We start from the raw sequence: 20,515 nt of genomic DNA on the forward strand, positions 1-20,515 counted from the left end.
CTTAGGTGTTTATTCTCAAAACTAACTAGATGAAATTTCTCTTTCTACATCCTGTATGATTCCACCTATATTATATTCTAGAAAAGGTAAAACTATGGGGCAGTAAAAATATCAGTGGCTGCAGGGTTTGGTGGGAAAGGATGGAAAGGTAGTGCACAGATGATTTTTAGGGCAGTGAAAATATTCTGTAAAGTAAGCCAGACACAGAAAGACAGCTGTTGCATGATCTTACTAATTAAGAATAAAAATAAGTCAAACTCACAGTAACAAAAGAATGATAGTTACCAAAGACTTAGAGGTGGAGGAAAAGGAGAGAAACTGATCAAAGGACACAAAATATCAATTATTAGATGAATAAATTCTGGAGACCTAATACATAACATGACTAATATTAATAATAATATGTGCTTGAAATTTATAAAAAGATAGATCTCAAGCATTCTTACCACACAAAGATATACACAAAATGGTAACCATGTCAATATGTTACATTTGACGGATATGTTAATCAGCTTGACTGCGGTAATAATTTCACAACATATGTAAATATCAAACATCACATACACTTTAAATATGCATAATTGTATCTGTCAATCATACTTCAATAAATCTGGGAAGAAATGGAATTCTGTATCCAGAAAAAATTGTCTTCGAAATAAAAGTGAAATAAACACATTCTTAGACAAAATGAAATTAAGACAATTCATCAACTTCATATTTTCACTACACAGAGTGCAGAGGAAATTCTTTAGGCTGATAGAAAATGATACACAATGATACTTGTCTCCTCAAAGAGAAGTGAAAATTATTGGGAATGATAACTATGGGAGTAAATATAGAAGTTTACTTTTTTCCTCTTGATTTCCTTGAAATATATATATGAATATTTAAAGCAAAACTTATAACATTGTTTTGCAGGTTGTATAATGTTTTAGATATAATGTTTATAAAAACTATAGCCTAGGGATCAAAGGGACTAAATGGACTTTTACAGTTGCAAATTTTCTATAGTAGATAGACTATAAAATATTAAGAATGAATACTGTCACCCATAGACAATCACCAAAAGATATGTTATAGCTAAGACCCAGCAATTCCAACCCTAGTTATTTATCCCAAATAAATGAAAGGAAACATAAAAATACAATCTGGGGATCCCAGGTGTCAATAAATATGAGGTTGGATAATCAAATTGAAATATTCATATAATGGCATACTACTCAACAAAAAAGTAGAAAGACTTCCTGCTTGTTCATGCATCAACTTGGATAAATATCCAAACACGATGCTGAGTTAAAGTCTTATACAAAGGATATATACTGCATGGTTCTATTAATATTTACAACAGGCAAATCTAATTTTTGTTGGAAAAAAAATCAGAACAAAATTTGCCTCCAGAATAGTAGGGGTAGTTATTGACTGGCAGGAACAAAGACAGAACGGTCTGAGGTTATGATTATGTCTTAATAGAAGCCTGGATTACAAGAGATGTATGCCTTATCAAAACTCAACAGAAGTAAAGATTGGTGTATTTTACTGTATGTAAATTTTAAATCCAAACAAAATTACTATCAAACAATTATTGATGTCTAACAATGATATGCATGGTGAAGTATTTAGAGTGGAATAGCCAGATGTCCACAATTTGCTTTAAAATGCCTTAAAAGTAGACAGGAGGATGGATATAGTAGAGGGATGAATAGAGAGGTATGTAATGAATGCAAGTCTAATAAAAGTTAATGATAGAAAATTCTATTCTAGGTAATTTGTATACAGGTGTTGATGGTAGGATTCTTTCAGCCAAGTCCATGATTTTCTTTTCTGTGGAAATTTTCATTTGTGCCGTGTATTAGATTCCAGATATAAAAAATTTTTTTAAAAGAAAATTCTAGGGTTTGATTACTTAGCTGTAGTCTCACAAATATAAGGGTTTTATTATCTATTTTTAAACATGGTACTGTCTATCATGTTTTTTTTTTTTCAAGCCAATAATCATTCTATGATGAGGAAAGAAAGGAATCCAGAGCGTTTTCGGAGATTCCTGAAAAATCAGCTTCTGCTTGGATGAAAGAATTCCTAAAGTCTGGCTTTAAGAACCAAATGTTTCTTTCAGCATGGAAGTAGATTAGGTTAACTTCTTTTCTCAGAACCCCAGGGCTTGGAGCAGGTGAAGTGTGACCTTCAGTCTGAAACCGAGAAGTGCCTTCTTTATTCACCAGCCGTATCTGGAGGAATCAGTCACTTGATTGACGGAGCCCTTAATGACCTGGTGCTTTATGTTGCATAATAGTACTGCAGGTGTCTTTCAAAAGGATGTTTCACATAGGACTGTGAGCCCCCTTCCTTGGTAAATCATACTTGGCCATATACAAATAAGTTCTTTGTTTGGTCTGGGAAGTGTGTTTAAAAATCTACCATCTCCTCTTGGACTTACAACTGCCTCAGACACTTCTATTTTTCTTTTTAATGATTGACACATTTAAACCTGTTTTTCACTCAAAATCTTTTTTTTTTTCCTGAAAAAAAGGGAGTAGTTCTGTAGTTAAACAGATAAACCTTATGTTCTATCTTCTGTCCTGTTGAATTGAAAACTAGGGGATGGTGTCTTACACGTCCTGGATTTGATTTGGCTTGGAGAAAGGATGTGGTCTCCTGGAAGTAGTGGTGATTGGCTGAGAGGGAATCTGAACCGAGCCCCTCTATTTGTAGAATAAGAACAGAATTTTCATGAATATATTCATATGGTGGGCAGGAACCCATAGCAGAGGTGAACATACTCTGCAGACAGTAATACTTCTCAACCCTTACGTGGGAGTGAACAGTGAAAAATGTTTGAAGTGGATATTGTAACTCCTAGGAAGAAGGTGATTTCCTCCTTCATATACACCTTCTTTCATCGCCTTCGTTTCTTCTATTCCTCCTCTTTCTCCTATTCTTCTTTTGCAATAAATTATGGGATATGGATTGCTGTATATTATATCACTCTTTTTATAGGTACGCAGATGTCAATTTTGCTGATTTTCAAACCGTGAACCATGAACACAGGATATTGGAACACTGTGTGGGCACAAAATTAAAGAGGAATGTTGTAGAAAGATGAATGGGAGTCTTCACTCCAGAGGTAGTACAGTTACAAACAAATTCTTTTTAAAAATTGCTTTGGCTTGTTAGTTTTGGATCCCATCTTCTTCCAAAAAATATTTTGATGTGCATTAAAATATAACATACATATATCATTATATTGAAAAAATAGGAATAAAAATTATGTAGAGAGAAGTTAAATATAGGTATAAAATATGAGAAAAATTTGTTTAAAATGAAATATTACAGTTAATTGTGCATTTCTTATTAGTTAATGCAAAAAAAAGATCACAATGAGTCATAGACTTCTTTTCAACAGGATAAAGGGAACATAGCAGCTCTTTAGGAAAGAAAACCTTTGCCTGTGCTAAATTTTTTTTTTAATTTAATGTACTCATATTATGCATGAATATTTACAGACCGCTGTAGTAAAAAGCTTTTTTCTTTTTGTCCCCACTAATACAAGTTTATAAGTATTTTGGTCTTATTTTACAGTAGATTGAAGCTCAGATAAATACAATTTTGTGACCAGTAAATTACAGAGCAGAAATTCCAGCCTAAACTCAAATCTCATCCACTTTCCATATCACCATGTCAGAGACACTGGCCACGATAATGGAAGCTGTCTTCAACAGTATATTTATTGAAGATATAGGAATGGAGATAGCATATGACCATTTCCTGTACTGACCCTTGGTTAAAAGCTGAGGGCATAGAGGTTAAAGCAAAACTTATTGAGTGACTTGCTGTTTGGGATAATTTACTGACGTCTAGGTATTTTTGCTTTTAAATAATTCAAATTTATGTTGCATTTTAGACTTCAGAATAACCAAAGGAATTAAGGGAAAAGGTGCTCCTTATGCTAACAAACTCATTATTATTTTCTTGATTGGAACTTATATCAATCAAGGTCCCTGCAGGAAATAGATGGCACCACTCAAACTGGATAATTGAAGTTGAATAAAAGACTTTTTTTTTTTTTAACAAAGAAGTGGACAGAATGGAAGAAAACCAACATAGAGCAGTGAAGGACTTCCAGAGAGGAACTGGTCAAGGAATAGCACCCATACAGGAAGGGAGCTAGAGAAACAAACTCCTTGGTAAATTCACAGATCTGCTGGGAGTCCCACTGACCAAACTCAAAAGAAAGGTAACATGGGAGCCCTTTGATACATTCCACATAGGTCACTGTTCAGAGGCAAAGAGCAGGGTGAGCAGGGTGGAAGATGAATCTGGAAATGCACACTAGCATGACAATGAATGAACATTGGTATAACGAAGGGTTCTCTGGAAGCAGGAAACGGAATACACATTTGCTAAATGCTGATCAAAGAAAGATCTCTCTGCTCTCAAACACAGCTGGGATGGTTTTAGTATAAAGTTTTTTAAAAAAGGGAAAAAAGAAGACTTTTCTTGAACACCAGTATATTCCAGATACCCAGATACTCACTAGGTCACTTTCTATATAACTGCTCATTTAATTCTTGCAACAACTTTGAATATAATCATCACATTACATACATGGTAAATTAAGACTCAAAGTGGCTAAAGAATTCATCCCATGAAACAGCCAGTAAGTAACAAATCTGATTATTTGAATCCAAAATTTTCTAAGATCAAATCTTGGACCTTTTTCCACTTTTGCATGCCAACAGAGGAAAATTCTAACACTTCTGCACTGAAGAGAAGCTTAATGTTTCTGAAGAATCAGTTTTAGATTCATATATATTCAAACCAAGTTTCAGTGAAGACCAAAAGTTATTGCTCAAGAGATTATGGTGGAGAGTATTTAATTTCAGAAAATTCAGAGATAATTACCAGTCATTTATGCTGCCCATAATGATAGCTACCATTTACTGAATATTTAAAATATAGACTGTATACTTTCTATGTATTAAATCAATGCATCCTCATAGCAATCATATAAAATTTCAAAGTGAAGCATAGAAGAATAAACACAGGAAAAAGGGGTAGGAATGGAAGCTAGACTTCTCTGAATAAACTTTATTCCCACACTTAAATAATAAAATAATGAAAAAATTAAGTTCCTATAAAATAGAAAGAAAAAAAATTTTAATTTGATACAAATTTGTTGGCCTAAACTCATAGAGAAGAGCAGTTTCAAGTGATTTAAAACAGAGCAGTGTGTCTGTACATTCCCTAGTGAGATGTACCCTAAGGGAAAAAAAAATCTCAAAACTGTAAAAAAAAAAAAAAAAAAAATTCTCAAACTGTTCAGTGTACTAAAATTGTGAGTAATAATGTTGATATTGTTATTCTGAATATACAAAGTATTTTATACACAGAGTTAATATGATATAATACAATGAAGCAATATCACTTTAACATAATCACTGTCATTAGGACCTAAGACTGTTAGCATAACCGAAAAAGAACTATGAATATAAAATCAAAGAATCTAAACAAAACCCTTATATTGTTATTGGAACTGAAAATATAGTATATATTTATAACATAGAGCATTTTACACTAAAAAAGAGTTAAATTATGAGCTTGGTAGCAAGAAGCACCACCAGCATAAAATTATGTTATCTAAATATTTTTTCCTCCTAGAAGAGGAAGATTGGAGGAATGACAGATTTTAGGTCTATGACAGAACATGTACAAGGTGAGCTTTAAACACCTAATTATACCAGAAAGTAAGGAAGCTTCAGAAGCTATCGGGCCATGCCAAAATGACTCAAGAACCAATATGAAGGGAGTCCTTTTGGACCAAGAAGAGATATTTTGTTCATAATGAATGTTGAAATTTATAGGTTAAAACACATTAAAAATGTGAAAAACAACATAAGCTTATTTTTAAAAAACCTAATTAAACTTAAAAACAAAGAAAACTATGGATGAAGTGAAAAGACAACCTACAGGATGAGAGAAAATATCTGTTTTGATATGACCAAATGAGTTTAATAGCCAGAATATATAAATTGCTCATACAACTCACTATCAAAAAAACCAAACAACCTGATTTTAAAATGAGCATTAGCCCTGCTGTAAAGCACAGGGAACTATATCTAATCACTTGTGATGGAACATTATGGAAGACAATGTGAAAAAAAAATAATGTATATATATGTATGACTGGGTCACTTTACTGTACAGCAGAAATTGACAGAATGTTGTAAATCAACTATAATAAAAAATAATGAAAAAAAAATAAAATCAATGGATGTGGTTACCAAAGGGAAAAAAATAAAATGAGCATAGCCTGAATAGACATTTTTCCAAAAAAGACATACAAGTGGCCAATAGGCACATGAAAAGATGCTTAACATTGCTAGTCATAGTATAAATGCAAATCAAAACCACAATGAGATATCACTTTACACCTGTCAGAATGGCCATCATCAAAAAGACCACAAATAATAAATGATGGTAAAGATGTAGACAAAAGAGAACCCTCATATACTGTTGGTGGAAGCCACTATGATATGTGCAGCCACTATGGAAAAAAAGAGTATGGAGTTTCCTCAAAAAACTAATAATAGAACTATCATAGGATTCAGAAATTCCACTCCTGGGTATATATCAGAAGAAAATAAAAACATTAATTCCAAAAGATACATGCATGAACTTCAGTGTTCAGAGCAGCATTGCTTGTAATTGCCAAGATATGGGTGCAACCTAAGCATCCATCAACATATGAATGGATAAAGAAAATGTGAGATATATATATTTATACTCATTCTCTATCTCTCACACACACCCACACCCACAGACACACAGGAATATTAGCCATAAAAAAGAATGAAGCACTGCCATTTGCAACATAGATGGACCTAGAGGTTATGTTTAGTGAAATAAGTTAAACAGAAAAAGACAAATACTCTTATGTTATCACTCATACCTGGAATCTAAAAAAATAAAGCAAATGATAGAACAAAACATACTCATAGACATAGGAACAAACTAATGGTTACCAGAAGAGAGAGGGAGAGAAAGGGGAAGGGGTAAGATAGGAGTACAAAACATACTCATAGACATAGGAACAAACTAGTGGTTACCAGAAGAGAGAGGGAGAGAAAGGGGAAGGGGTAAGATAGGAGTACAGGATTAAGAGGTACAAACTACTAGGTATAAAAGAGATAAGCAATAAGGATATATTGTGCAGCACAAGGAAATGTAACCATTATTTTATAATAACTCTAAATGGAGTATAATCTATAAAATATTGAATCTATGCTATACACCTAAAACTAATATAATATTTTAAATTAGCTATGCTTCAATTATAAAAAGATGAAAAAAGTCAGTGGCCACTTTGAAGTATGCTAAAGAACCAATTCTCATTTTTCTGAAAATTTGTAAAGAAAGAATCAATTATTCGACCTACTACTCCTAATACAACCTCAAGATAATCAAACATCCTGAGGTTTGTTTTTATAAAAGTATCCTAGCCAACAAATAAAGTAGGGAAGAATTAGAAGATCACACTTTTGGAAACCTCCAAAAAGAACAGTGGATCTAGGTAATTATAATTAATAGCTATTAACATCACGCAAAGAGAGAAAAGTGGACACTAGGTGCCTCCTGCTAGAATTATGAAATACATTCTATGAAATACTTTTTGCCAAAGCACCCACCTAAGTCAGATCAAGCTTCTGGAGGTAACTATTCATGGAAAATACAGTAATAGAAGAACATGTTAAATATTGCCTAAGAGTTGGCAATCAACAAAATCTAAAATGTTAGAAATACTATAGAACATCACTATTGACTCAATTTCTTTACAAATAAATTTTAAGGAAAACAAAAGAGGGGAGAGAAGCTATAGCTTAAAAAAAAGATCTGAGAAACCCACAAAAATGTAATGTGTGGATATTGTTTGTATCTTGATTCAAAAAAACAAATTGTAAAACGAATTTATGAGATAGGAATATCTGACACTGGATTTTTTATGAAATTAAGGAATTATCACAAATATTTATGTATATTAATGATAATATAGTTATGCTCTTTAAAAGAATATTTTTAGGGATACTTATTGAACTGAAGAAATAATATGTTGAGATTTAGTTCAAAATAATTTAGGGGTTGGTAGTAAGAGATACACACTACTATACATAAAGCAGATCAACAACAAGGACTTGCTACAGGGAAATAAATTCAATATCTTATAATTACCTATAAGGTAAAAGAATCATCTGAAAAAGAATTTATGTAGGAATGGCTGGTGCAGTGTGAGACAGCACATCCTGTGCGGCCAGGCCCGCTGCCCTTGGGAAACGCATGGGTGCACACACCACTGCCACTCTCATGAACCCAGTTCCACTGTGGCAGCCCCTGTCCAGGCTGACCAGACACTGGTGTTCACCAGGCAAAACCATCTGTATTACTGTGTTATCTTCAGTCTTCCTCTTTTATTCTCGGGTCTGATTTGATCCCAGGACAAATCACAACAGTGATTAAGAAATAGTATGAGAGTGTGGAGAGGGATTAATATGGCAGAATAGAAGGACTGGAACTTAACTTCTCTCCTAAAAACAACAAAATTCACAACTAAAGACTGAGCACTCTTCACCCAAGTGGACTGTAAACCTTAAAAAAGATATCCTATTCCAGAAGAAAAAGAGGAGGACATGTCAAGAGGTAGGAGGGGTGATTATGCAATATAAGTAACCCCATACCTCCTGGGTGGGAAGCCCCACAGACTGGAAACTAACTGGTTCACAGAGACTCACCTACACGAGTGAGAGTTCTGAGCCACACATCACACTCTCACGTGTGGGGATCTGGCACAGGGAGAAAGAGCCCCTGGAACATCTGACATTGAAGGCCAGTGGGGCTTGTGCGCAGGAGCTCCACAGGACTGGGGGAAACAGAGACCCCATTCTTAAAAGGCACACATGGACTTTCACATGCACTGGGTTCCAGGGCAAAGCAAAGTCTCCATGGGAATCTGGATCAAATGTGACTGCACTTCCTGGAGGACCTCCTGGGAAAACAGGGATGAAGGTGGCTTGTTGTGAGGGAAGGACATTGAAAGCAAAGTTCTCTGGAATATTCAGCAGCCATGTCTTTCTCTGGAGGGGGCCATTTTGGGAAAATCTGGCCCCACCTGTCAGTCAGCTGCTAACAAGCCCCAGGGCAAACAACAACCCAGGTGGAATCACAGCCCCACCCTTCAGTTAATAGATTACCTAAAGACCCCTCAGGCACACAGCTGCCTCTAATCCCATCCAGAGACTAAGGCTCACCCACCAGGGGGATTAGAATCAGCTCCACCTACCAGTGGGCAGGCATCAGCACCTCCCATCAGGAAGCCTACAGAAAGCCCCATACCAACTTCAGCCACAGGGGGGCAGACATCAGAAGTAAGAGAGGCTACAAATCTATCATCTGTAAAAAGGTCACCACGCCAAAAACCTATAAAAATGAAAAGACAGAGAACTATATCAGATGAGGGAAAAAGGAAAAACCCCAGAAAAACAGCTAAGTGAGGAGGAGATTCTTAGCCTCCAGGAAAAAGACTTTAGACTGTTGATGCTGAAGTTGATGCAAGACATTGGAAATAAACTGAAGGCAAAGAGACACAAGATATAAAACTTACAACAAGAAGAGATGCAAAATACAATAACTAAAATAAAAAATTTGCTAGAATTAGCCAACAGCAGAATACAGGAGGAGGAAGAATGAATAAGGGAGGTGGAGGACAGATTAGTGGAAATTATGGATGCGGAACAGAAAAGAGAAAAAAAGACTAAAAACAAATGAAGTGAGTCCCAGAGAACTCTGGGACAATGTTACATGCACCGACATCTGTATTATAGGGGTGCCAGAAAGAGAAGAGAGAGAGAAGGGGACAGAAAAAATATTCCAAGAGATAACAGCTGAAAACTTCCCTAACATGGGGAAGGAATCACTCACTCAAATCCAGGAAGCACAACGAATACCACATAAAATAAACCCAAGGAGGAATACACCAAGACACATATTAATCAAACTAACCAAAATTAAAGACAAAGAGAAAATCTTGAAAGCAGCTAGGGAAAAGAAACAAATAACATACAAGGGAACCCCAATGAGGTTATTGGCAGATTTTTCAGCAGAAGCTCTGTAGGCCAGAAGGGAGTGGCATAATATACCTAACATGATGAAAGGAAAAAACCTCAAATCAAGATTACTCTACCCAGCAAGACTCTCATTCAGATTTGAAGGAGAAATCAAAGCCTTCACAGATAAGAAAAAGCTGAGAGAATTCAGCAACACTAAACAAGCCCTACAACAAATACTAAAGGAACTTCTATAGGCAGAAAAGAACAAGAGAAGAAGGAAAGAAAAAAGAGCAACAAAAACAAATCCAAAGAAATTAATAAAATGGCAATAAGAACATATGTATCAATAATTACCTTAAATGTTAATGGACTAAACGCCCCAACCAAAAGACATAGACTGGCTGAATGGATACAAAAATAAGACCCATATATATACTGTCTTCAAGAGACCCACTTCACTTCTAGGGACACATACAAATTGAAAGTGAGGATAGAAGAAAATATTTCATGCAAACAGGGATCAAAAGAAAGCTGGAGTAGCAATACTCATATCAGACAAAATAGACTTTAGAATGAAGACTATTTTAAGGGACAAAGAAGGGCATTACAAAATGATCAAAGGATCAACCAAGAAGATGATATTACAATTTTAAATATCTACGCACCCAACACAGGTTCATCACAATATATAAGGCAACTGCTAACAACCTTAAAAGGACAAATCAACAATAACACAATAATAGTGGGGGACATTAACACCCCACCTACAGCAATGGACAGATCAACCAGACAGAAAATCAATAAGGAAACACAGGCCCTGAATGATGCATTAAACCAGATGGACTTAATAGATATTTCTAGCACATTCCATCCAAAAGCAACCGAATACACATTCTTCTCAAGTGCACATGGAACATTCTCTAAGATTGAGCACATCCTGCACTACACATCCAACCTTGGTAACTTTAAGAAAATTGAAATCATATCAAGCATCTTTTCTGAACACAATGCTATACAACTGGAAATTAACAACAAGAAAATAACTGCAAAAAACACAAACATGTGGAGACTAAAAAACATGCTACTAAATGACCAGTGGATCACTGAAGAAATCAAAGAGGAAATTCAAAAATACCTAGCAGCAAATGACAAGGAAGATATGACACTCCAAAACCTATGGGATGCAGCAAAAGCCATTCTAAGAGGAAAGTTTATACCAATACAAGCCCACCTCAGGAAACAAGAAAAAGCTCAAATAAACAAGCTAACATTGTATCTAAAGAAGCTCAAGAGAGAAAATCAGACAAGACCTAAAGTTAGTAGAAGGAAAGAAATCATAAAGATCAGAGCAGAAATCAATGAAATAGAAACAAAGAAAACCATAGAAAAGATCAATGAAACGAAAAGCTGGTTCTTTGAAAAGATCAACAAAATTGATAACCCCCTAGCCAGACTTATAAAGCAAAAAAGAAAGAAGACTCAAATCAATAAAATTAGAAATGAAAAAGTAACAACGGACATCGCAGAAATACAAAGGATCATAAGAGACTACTATATGCAACTATATGCCAATAAAATGGAAAACCCAGAATAAATGGACAAATTCTTAGAAAGGTACAATCTTCCAAGACTAAACCAAGATGAAATAGAAAAGATGAATGGACCAATCACAAGAACTGAAATAAAAACTCCGATTAAAAAATTTCTAACAAACAAAAGTCCAGGATCAGATGGCTTCAGAGGTGAATTCTATCCAACATTTAGAGAAGAGCTAACACCACGCCTTTGGAAACTATTTCAAAAAATTGCAGAAGAAGGGATTCTCCCAAACTCATTCTATGAGGCCACCATCACCCTGATACCAAAACCAGACAAAGACACCACAAAAAAAGAAAACTACAGGCCAATTTCACTGATGAACATCGATGCAAAAATCCTCAAAAAAATACTGCCAAACCACATCCAACAATACATTAAAAGGATTATACATCAAATGATCAAGTGGGATTTATCCCAGGGAAGCAAGTGTTCTTCATATCCGCAAATCCATCAGTGTGATACACCACATTAACAAACTGAAAAATAAAAATCATATGGTCCTCTTAATAGACACAGAAAAAGCCTTTGACAAAATCCAACACCCATTTCTGATAAAAACCCTTCAGAAAGTGGGCATAACAGAAACCTACCTCAACATGATAATGGCCATATATGACAAACCCACAGTGAACATCATTCTCAATGGTGAAAAGCTGAAAGAATTCCCGCTGAGATCAGGAACAAGACAAGGATGTCCGCTCTTGCCACTACTCTTCAACATAGTTCTGGAAGTCCTAGCCACAGCAATCAGAGAAGTAAAAGAACTAAAAGGAATCCAAATTGGAAAGGAAAAAGTAAAACTATCCCTATTTGCAGATGACATGATACTATACCTAGAGAATCCTAAAGACTCTACCAGAAAACTGTTAGAGCTCATCCACGAATTTTGCAAAGTTGCAGGATACAAAATTAATACACAGAAATTGATGGCATTTCTATACACTAACAATGAAAGAGCAGAAAAAGAAATTAGGGAAGCAGTCCCATTTATCATTGCATCCAAAAGAATAAAATACCTAGGAGTAAACCTACCTAAAGCTACAAAAGACCTGTACTCTGAAAACTATAAGACACTGATGAAAGAAATCAAAGATGACACAAATAGATGGAAAGATATACCATGCTCGTGTATTGGAAAAGTTAATATTATCAAAATGACTCTACTACCTAAGGCAATCTACAGATTCAATGCAATCCCTATCAAATTACCAAGGACATTTTTCACAAAACTCGAACAAAATAGTTTAAAGTTTGTTTGGAAGTACAAAAGACCCAGAATAGTCAAAGACATCCTGAAAAAGAAAAATGGAGCTGGAGGAGTCAGGATCCCTGGCTTCAGACTATACTACAAAGAAAAAGTCATCAAAACAGTATGGTACTGGCACAAAGACAGAAATAGAGATCAGTGGAACAGAATAGACAGCCCAGAATTCAACTCATGCACCTATAGCCAACTCATCTATGACAAAGGAGGCAAGAATATACAATGGAGAAAGGACAGCTTGTTCAATAAGTGGTGCTGGGAAAACTGGACAGCCACATGGAAATGAATGAAATGAGAACACTCCCTAACACCATACACAAAAATAAACTCCAAATGGATTAAAGACCTAGATATAAGACCAGACACTATCAAACTCTTAGAGGAAAACATAGGCCAAACGCTCTCTGACATAAACGACAGCAACATCTCCTCAGATCCACCTCTTAGAGTATTGACAATAAAAACAAAAATAAACAAATGGGACCTAATTAAACTTAGAAGTTTCTGTACAGCAAAGGAAACCCTAAACAACATGAAAAGACAACCCACAGAATGGGAGAAAATCTTTGCAGGTGAATCCACTGACAAGTGAGGAGAAAATCTTTGCAAGTGAATCCACTGACAAGTGATTTATCTCCAAAATTTATAAACACCTTCTGCAGCTCCATACCAAAAAAACAAACAACCCCATCAAAAAATGGGCAGAAGATCTAAACAGACATTTCTCCAAAGAAGACATATAGGTGGCCAAAAAACACATGAAAAGATGTTCAACATCACTCATTATTAGAGAAATGCAAATCAAAACCACTATGAGGTACACCACCTGACACCAGCCAGAATGGCCATCATCCAAAAGTCTACAAACAAGAAGTGCTGGAGAGGGTGTGGAGAAAAAGGAACACTAGTATACTGTTGGTGGGATTATACATTGGTGCAACCACTGTGGAAAGCAGTATGGAGATTCCTCAGAAAACTAAAAATAGAACCACCATTTGATCTAGCAATCCTACTCCTGGGCATCTATCCAGAAAAAACCACAGCTCACAAAGATACATGTACTCCAGTGTTCATTGCAGCACTATTTACAATAGCCAAAACATGGAAACAACATAAATGTCCACCAACCGAGGAGTGGATCAAGAAGATGTGGTATAGATATACAATGGAATATTATTCAGCCATTAAAAGAAATGAAATAATGGCATTTTTAGCAACATGGATTGACCTAGAAACTATCATGCTAACTGAAGTCAGTCAGACAATGAGACACCAACATCAAATGCTTTCACTTACATGTGGAGTCTGAAAAAAGGAGAGACTGAACTTCTTTGCAGAATAGATGCTGACTCACAGACATTGAAAACTTATGGTTTCCGGAGGAGACAGTTTGGCGGGTGGGGGGATGTGCTTGGGCTGTGGGATGGAAATCCTGTGAAATCATATTGTCATGATCATTATACAACTACAGATGTGATAAATTCATTTGAGTAATTAAAAAAAAAGAATTTATGTAATGGGATCTCTTTGCTGTATACCTGAAACTAACATAACTAAACTAACTATACTTCAGTAAAACAGAAACTAGAAAAAAAATAATATAGGAGTTTGGGAGTTGGAGTTAAGTGGGAGGTTGACAGAACAAGGTTGACTTTGAATTGCTTTTTTTTTTTTTTTTTGAAGATGGAAAATGTATATGTGGCTGGGGGGTCATTTTATTTCTCTTTAGATATATATTTGGACTGTTGCACAATAAGGTTTTAAAATATGTTTCAATAGATGGGATTACCAAATTCCACCTGTGGAAGGTTGAGAGAGCTATATAATTTAAGAAAATAATTTAAAATTATAAACAAATAGGTCATCCAGTCATCACTTTAAAACCGTCCTTCCGCAACATTTTTTACATGTAATAAATATAGTATGAATCTTGGTGTATAATCTCCAGTATGTGAGAGTAAGAAGTTTTCCAAAAATTTTTGGAAACCCAGTTTAGATACTATTTAAAGACCCAAAGAGTGGAAATATTTAGAAATTTAATTTCAGTCAATTCGAGGATTATCCCTGGTTTTTCCTAGGGTGCATCCATATTCAGAGATGTTACCATATCCGTATGGTCTGAGAATAGGGGGCACTAGGAACTCAGTGTCATTTGCCCGGGCTGACATCTATTGAAACATCCCTCATGACATCTCATCCTTGGTCTTTAGTCCATGCAGATCACCAGAAATCATCCCTATTCCAATTCTCAAGGCTCCCTCAGGTCTGGCTTTTTCTAGTTAATAATTTGGCCTCCCTCTCAGATGCAAAAGAATCACTGTGTCTAAACCAGGCTGTGGTCTAGAGAATTTTTGTGAGGTTCTCCCAACCCTGCCTGGATACGCAACACAGATACTCTTCCTTTGGGGTCTTGCTCTCCAGGGGACTCTACCCTGAAAGGAAGCACATGTCTCCTCTGCTCTTGCATTTCACAGATTTCTCTGGGGTTCTTATCATTCCTTCCACCCCTGGCCCTTAGCCACACACAGGGTCAGTGAAGTCAGGGGGAAGGATGACTTCCAGACAGCCATCAATGTCAACTACATGTATAGTTCCATTTTCTTCTTTTTCCCCATCTCCAGAACACCATTCTAGTCTCAGAAGCAGGAAGCCTTACTTGTATTTTTTACTCTGCTCTGAGTCATTCCTATTTCCCTGAGATCTAGGCATCTGAAATTCAAAGACCACAGTAAGACTCTTATTTCCTTTCTGAAACAATCCTTTCCCAGTGGGAATGAATGAGCAGCCTAAATGCAGAGCCAGGCAAGGGAAGGGAAGGTAGTGATAATAATATTAACATATTTTTGAAAAATAGTAACAACAAACACTAAGTGGCAAGCACTAGTCTGTGCTTTACCAATATTCATTCATCAAATTCTTATACCAGCCCTATGAAGTAATCACTCTTACCTCCATATTGCAGATCATGAAACTGAAGCAGAGAGAGGTTCAATTACTTGTCCAAGAATGCACAGGTAGTAAGTAGCAGCACTGAATTGGAATACAGGCAATTTTGCTCCAGATCTGTGCTCTTTAAACTATTACAAAATACTGGCTAGGATAAAAGACCCAGTGCATTTGAAAATGCTACTTGAGGTTTTTTGCATGTATATTCCATTTTTTAAAAATTATCAGAAGTGTAAAAGCAGCTGCCTCTTTAGCAATTTCTTTTCTTCATCCACATACAATGTAGATAATGTGGAAGAAGGAAACTTCATATTCATTGAAGTCTCACAAATATGTCTCACTATAGCCCTGGAACTGACGTGATTAAATTTCAATTTGATTTCAGATGAAGACATTATAGTTTAACCAGGGTCCTGATGGACCCACAGCAAGGACATGGGAATGCTGTGATGCAAACCCAAGGCCACCTGATTGACCGAGGTCATGCTTATTCCCTGACCACATCGAAGTCCTGAACTGCATTTTGACATGAAATTGAAGGTGGGCATTGCAAGGCTCTTACAAGCATTTGACCCTACCCTGGGAGAACAAATTCAGGCCTTGGGCCTGTCAGACAGATACCTTTTCACCAGCTGGGACTCTGCTTAGCTTTAAGCAACATTAATGAAAAGGCCAGAGGAGGAACAGATGGAACACACTCCAATCAGGGTCCTTCAGTCGCCTGGGCTCCTCTTCACACTGGGCATCATCTGCATTCAAAAGCCCAGTGGATCTTTCTCACCTGCTTCCCATCGGCCCACATACTGTCCTTTCTTTCCCTCCTCTGGGAGATGACATGGGACTCTGTATCATCAAGCAGTAACAGACTAAGGAGAGTGCAAATAATTAGAACTAGATTGTCAACTCAGTCTCTAAAGCCAGTCACACATAAAATGTACCAACTTGACATATGATGCGCAGTCTCATTTTATGGAAATAAATGATCTAAACTGCTTAGTTTTTGGTAAAAGTTGATAGCATATTTTATGTGTCCCAATCACTCATTTTTACAGGAGCAGAAGTAATCACATGGATTAAGATGAATTCTTCAGGGCCAATGTCAGTGAAATCAACTTGGGTTGTTTGCGGAGTACCATTCATTTCATTCTGGATTTTCTTCTCTTCCCTTCACCCACCATCAGAGATGATACATTTAATTTAAAAGGGCATTTGTATATATAGATGTATTTAGGAATAAAGATGCTCAGGTATATAAATGCAGTGGTCTCTGTAAAAAATTGTTATTGAGACCTGACTGTATATTGCAAATTTGTTATCAGAATCCTCAATTGATGCACAGAAAACACACTTTGAGGTTAAACTGTTCTCCTCCCCTTCTTGTCATAATAACTTAACATAATGATAGTGCTGTCATTATAAATATTTGGAGGCTTCTGCATCTTGATAATTGATGGATTCTGAATGTGGGAGAATAATTTTTAAATCAGCACAGGCAACAAAGTGTTTCCTTGGATTTTTCAGAATGAAAACCAGAGCCATCTTCTATTTCATCAGAAATGATTGGGAAGCAGGAGAGAGGCAAATACACCCAGTGCTCTGTTATTTCCTAGTCTTTCTCTGGTAAATTGAAAATGGTACCTCCCCTCTGTGAATCTGCCACCCTCCACATGCTTGGCCCGGATGCCATACACCTGCTCAGCGTCAGCCGGAACCCACCGGAGCATATGGCAGCTCACATATTGCCTCGTCCCAGGATGGATTGGGAATGCTGGTCACCTGGGCTCTGTTTTCAAGTGGTGTGACAGCAGCTGTGGGAAGCCCAGAGAATGACAGGCTCTCACTGCTCTTCTTAGCAGTGGGAAAGGAGAGCAAGGGGAACAGAGGGAGATGTTTTCATATACCCAGCAGCTCTGACTTGACTGTTCTGTAAAAGAACACACCGCTCACTGGCTTTCCCCACTGTGAGCAGGTGCAATAGAAGGGAAACCCAGATTTTTTTTAAACTGCTACTCGATTATAATAGGCAAAATTACAACCCTAAAGATATCCAACTTCTAATGCCCAGAAACTGTAACTATGTTATCTTACATGGCAAAGTAGAATTAGGTAGCAAATGGACGTAAGGTTGCTAATCATCTGATTTCAAAAGAAGGAGATTTTTCTGGAATAATGTCATCACAAGGATCCTTAGATGGGGAAAGAGAGGCAGGAAATGTCAGAATAATGCTATGTGAGGACTTGACATGCTGTTGCTGACATTGAAGATGAAGGAATAAGGGCACTAGACAAGGAATGTGGGCAACTTCTAGAAGCTGCAAGCAAGACACTGATTCTTCCCTAGAACCACCAGAAAGGAACACAGCCCTGCTGACTCCTTGATGTCAGCCCATTGTGACCCATGTTGAAACTCTGGGCTGCAGAAACTAACAGAATGATGTGTCTTGCTTTGAGTCACTGTTTGTGCTCATTTGTCAACAGTAAGAAACTGATACATGGGGTGCTAGCTTGTGTTGTGGTTCTCAACTTTGGAGTGCATTACCACCATCTGGGGAGCTTTTAAAAAACTTGGGACATGCCCCAGAGCAATCATGTCAGAATCTATGGGAATGGGACCCCAAAATGAGGATCTTATAAACTCCCTGGTGATTTCAATGCACAAGTAAAGTGGAGAAGCAATGATTCAGTGGATAGAACCCTAACAGTGTTTGGAGTCAAGAAAGCTGGGTTCCAATCCCATTTCTATTATTTCTAGATTGAGCACAGACAATTTATTTCACATATGCACATATATATTGGTGTCTATGAAATATAAATGTGTGTATATATAAGTACACGCAAACAGCTCTTCTGTAAAATGGGAAGTTATTTATAAGCGATATTTTTACATATAAAGAGTCTAGCATTTTATTATAAGTAGTTGAGGCCTAAAAGATATTTTTTAAAATCCTTCTCTGGTAACATCAAAAAAAGTGTTTATTTTCTGATTTTATATTGTACTGGGCCCATGCATATCCAAGTCAATTCTAATGTGGGAACCATACTTAAATTTATGTTAGCTCATTGGGAGTTCCTGTTATTGCTCAGTGGAAATGAATCTAACTAATGCCAATGAGGATGCAGGTTCCATCCCTGGCTTTGGTCAGTGGGTTGGGGATGTGTCATCGCCATGAGCTGTGGTGCACGTCACAGAAGCAGTTCAGATCTGGTATTGCTGTGGCTGTGGCATAGGCCAGCAGCTACAGCTCTGATTTGACCTCTATCCTGGAAACTTCCATATGCTACAGGTGTGGCCCTAAAAACAAACAAAAAAAATATGTTAGTTCAATGATATTTTGGAAAAAGGATTATTTTATAAAAATATTTTTCTTAATATTAAAACAATCAGTTCTCACACTTATTGACATTGTCTGCACTTCCCCCATTAGCTCTCAGGTTCAGATTGCCTGCTGTGACCTCAGACCGTTTCCTTAATCTTGCCTCCAGCCTCTGTATCCATGCTAATAAAATAGGGACCAAAAAAATCTCCTACTTCCCATAGTTGTTGTGGGGATTAGAGGGAGAAGGTATAAAGTATCTAACACAATGCCTGGCCGGCAATCATGATTTAATAAATGAAAACTTTATAGTACTGTGGGTCAAGTCCAAATCCAACAAATGGAATAGAAGGGTAAAGTGAGAATTCAGTGAGAGTGAGAATAGAGGAGAATGAGTTGCTAGGCATGGAGTCATCGAAGATTCTAGGACTTTGGTTGGGCCAGATGACCATCATTTTGCATGTGCCCAGCAGGTGTTGCAGAAGTAGGCATAGCTGTGGGGGTTGGGGGGAGGGTGACCTCTGGCTTACTGAACACCAGACTCTGAGCCAAGCCTCAGGAGCTATGGAGACCCAGGAAACCTAGTTGGCTTTAGGACACTTAAGAGTGCAGTAGGCCAGCCCATGCCAGATAATGCAGATGTATTTAGTTACATCTCCAAGCTCTGCGTTTAATCCCATTATTAATTCCTTGAAGGCAGGGGCTCATGGTTCTCTGTCAGCTGACTCCCCAGCTTAGTTCTGGGCACACAACAAATGCACAATAAAACCTTGCTGTTCATGAACCCACAAGAGTTACATAAAAATGATTAAGAACACATATAGACTAAAAGTGAGGGGATGGAAAAAAGTATTCCATGCAAATGGAAATAAAAAGAAAGCCAGAGTAGCAATACTCATATCAAACAAAGTAGACTTTAAAATAAAGACAGTTGGCTAAAATTTTGTTGAGAATTTTTGTGTCAATATTCATCAAAGATATTGGCTGATAGGTTTCTTTTTTGGTGGTATCTTTGTCTGATTTTGGAATTAGGGTGATGGTAGCATCACAGAATGTCTTTGGGAGTATTCCTTCTTCTGCATTCTTTTGAAACAGTTTAAGGAGGATGGGCATCAGTTCCTCTTTGTATGTTTGATAGAATTTGCCTGTGAAGCCATCTGGTCCTGGACTTTTATTTGTAGGGAGTATTTTTATGACAAATTCAATTTCATTTCTAGTGATTGGTCTGTTCAGTTCATCTATTTCTTATTGATTCAGTTTCGGCAGGCAGTAAGGCTCTATAAAGTTGTCCATTTCTT

General features: G+C 36.7%; 2 long non-coding RNA genes across 5 annotated transcripts in view; one reads left to right on the forward strand and one right to left on the reverse strand.

Moving 5' to 3' along the window:
* LOC110256021 overlaps positions 1–20,515 on the forward strand; it is a 533,154-nt gene that overhangs the window by 446,047 nt on the left and 66,592 nt on the right. Inside the window, exon 7 of one of the 3 annotated variants that reach the window (XR_002337161.1) lies at positions 16,289–18,991. The exons of the other annotated variants lie outside the window; for them this stretch is intronic. This is a non-coding gene — a long non-coding RNA (uncharacterized LOC110256021). Of the gene's footprint in view, positions 1–16,288; positions 18,992–20,515 lie in introns of those variants that run through there. 3 annotated transcript variants of the gene reach the window in all.
* Positions 1–20,515, reverse strand: part of LOC110256022 — a 182,066-nt gene that overhangs the window by 23,236 nt on the left and 138,315 nt on the right. The gene's annotated exons all lie outside the window — the stretch shown is intronic.

Source organism: Sus scrofa, chromosome 1, assembly GCF_000003025.6.
Source record: "Sus scrofa isolate TJ Tabasco breed Duroc chromosome 1, Sscrofa11.1, whole genome shotgun sequence".
Classification (NCBI taxonomy): Eukaryota; Metazoa; Chordata; class Mammalia; order Artiodactyla; family Suidae; genus Sus; species Sus scrofa.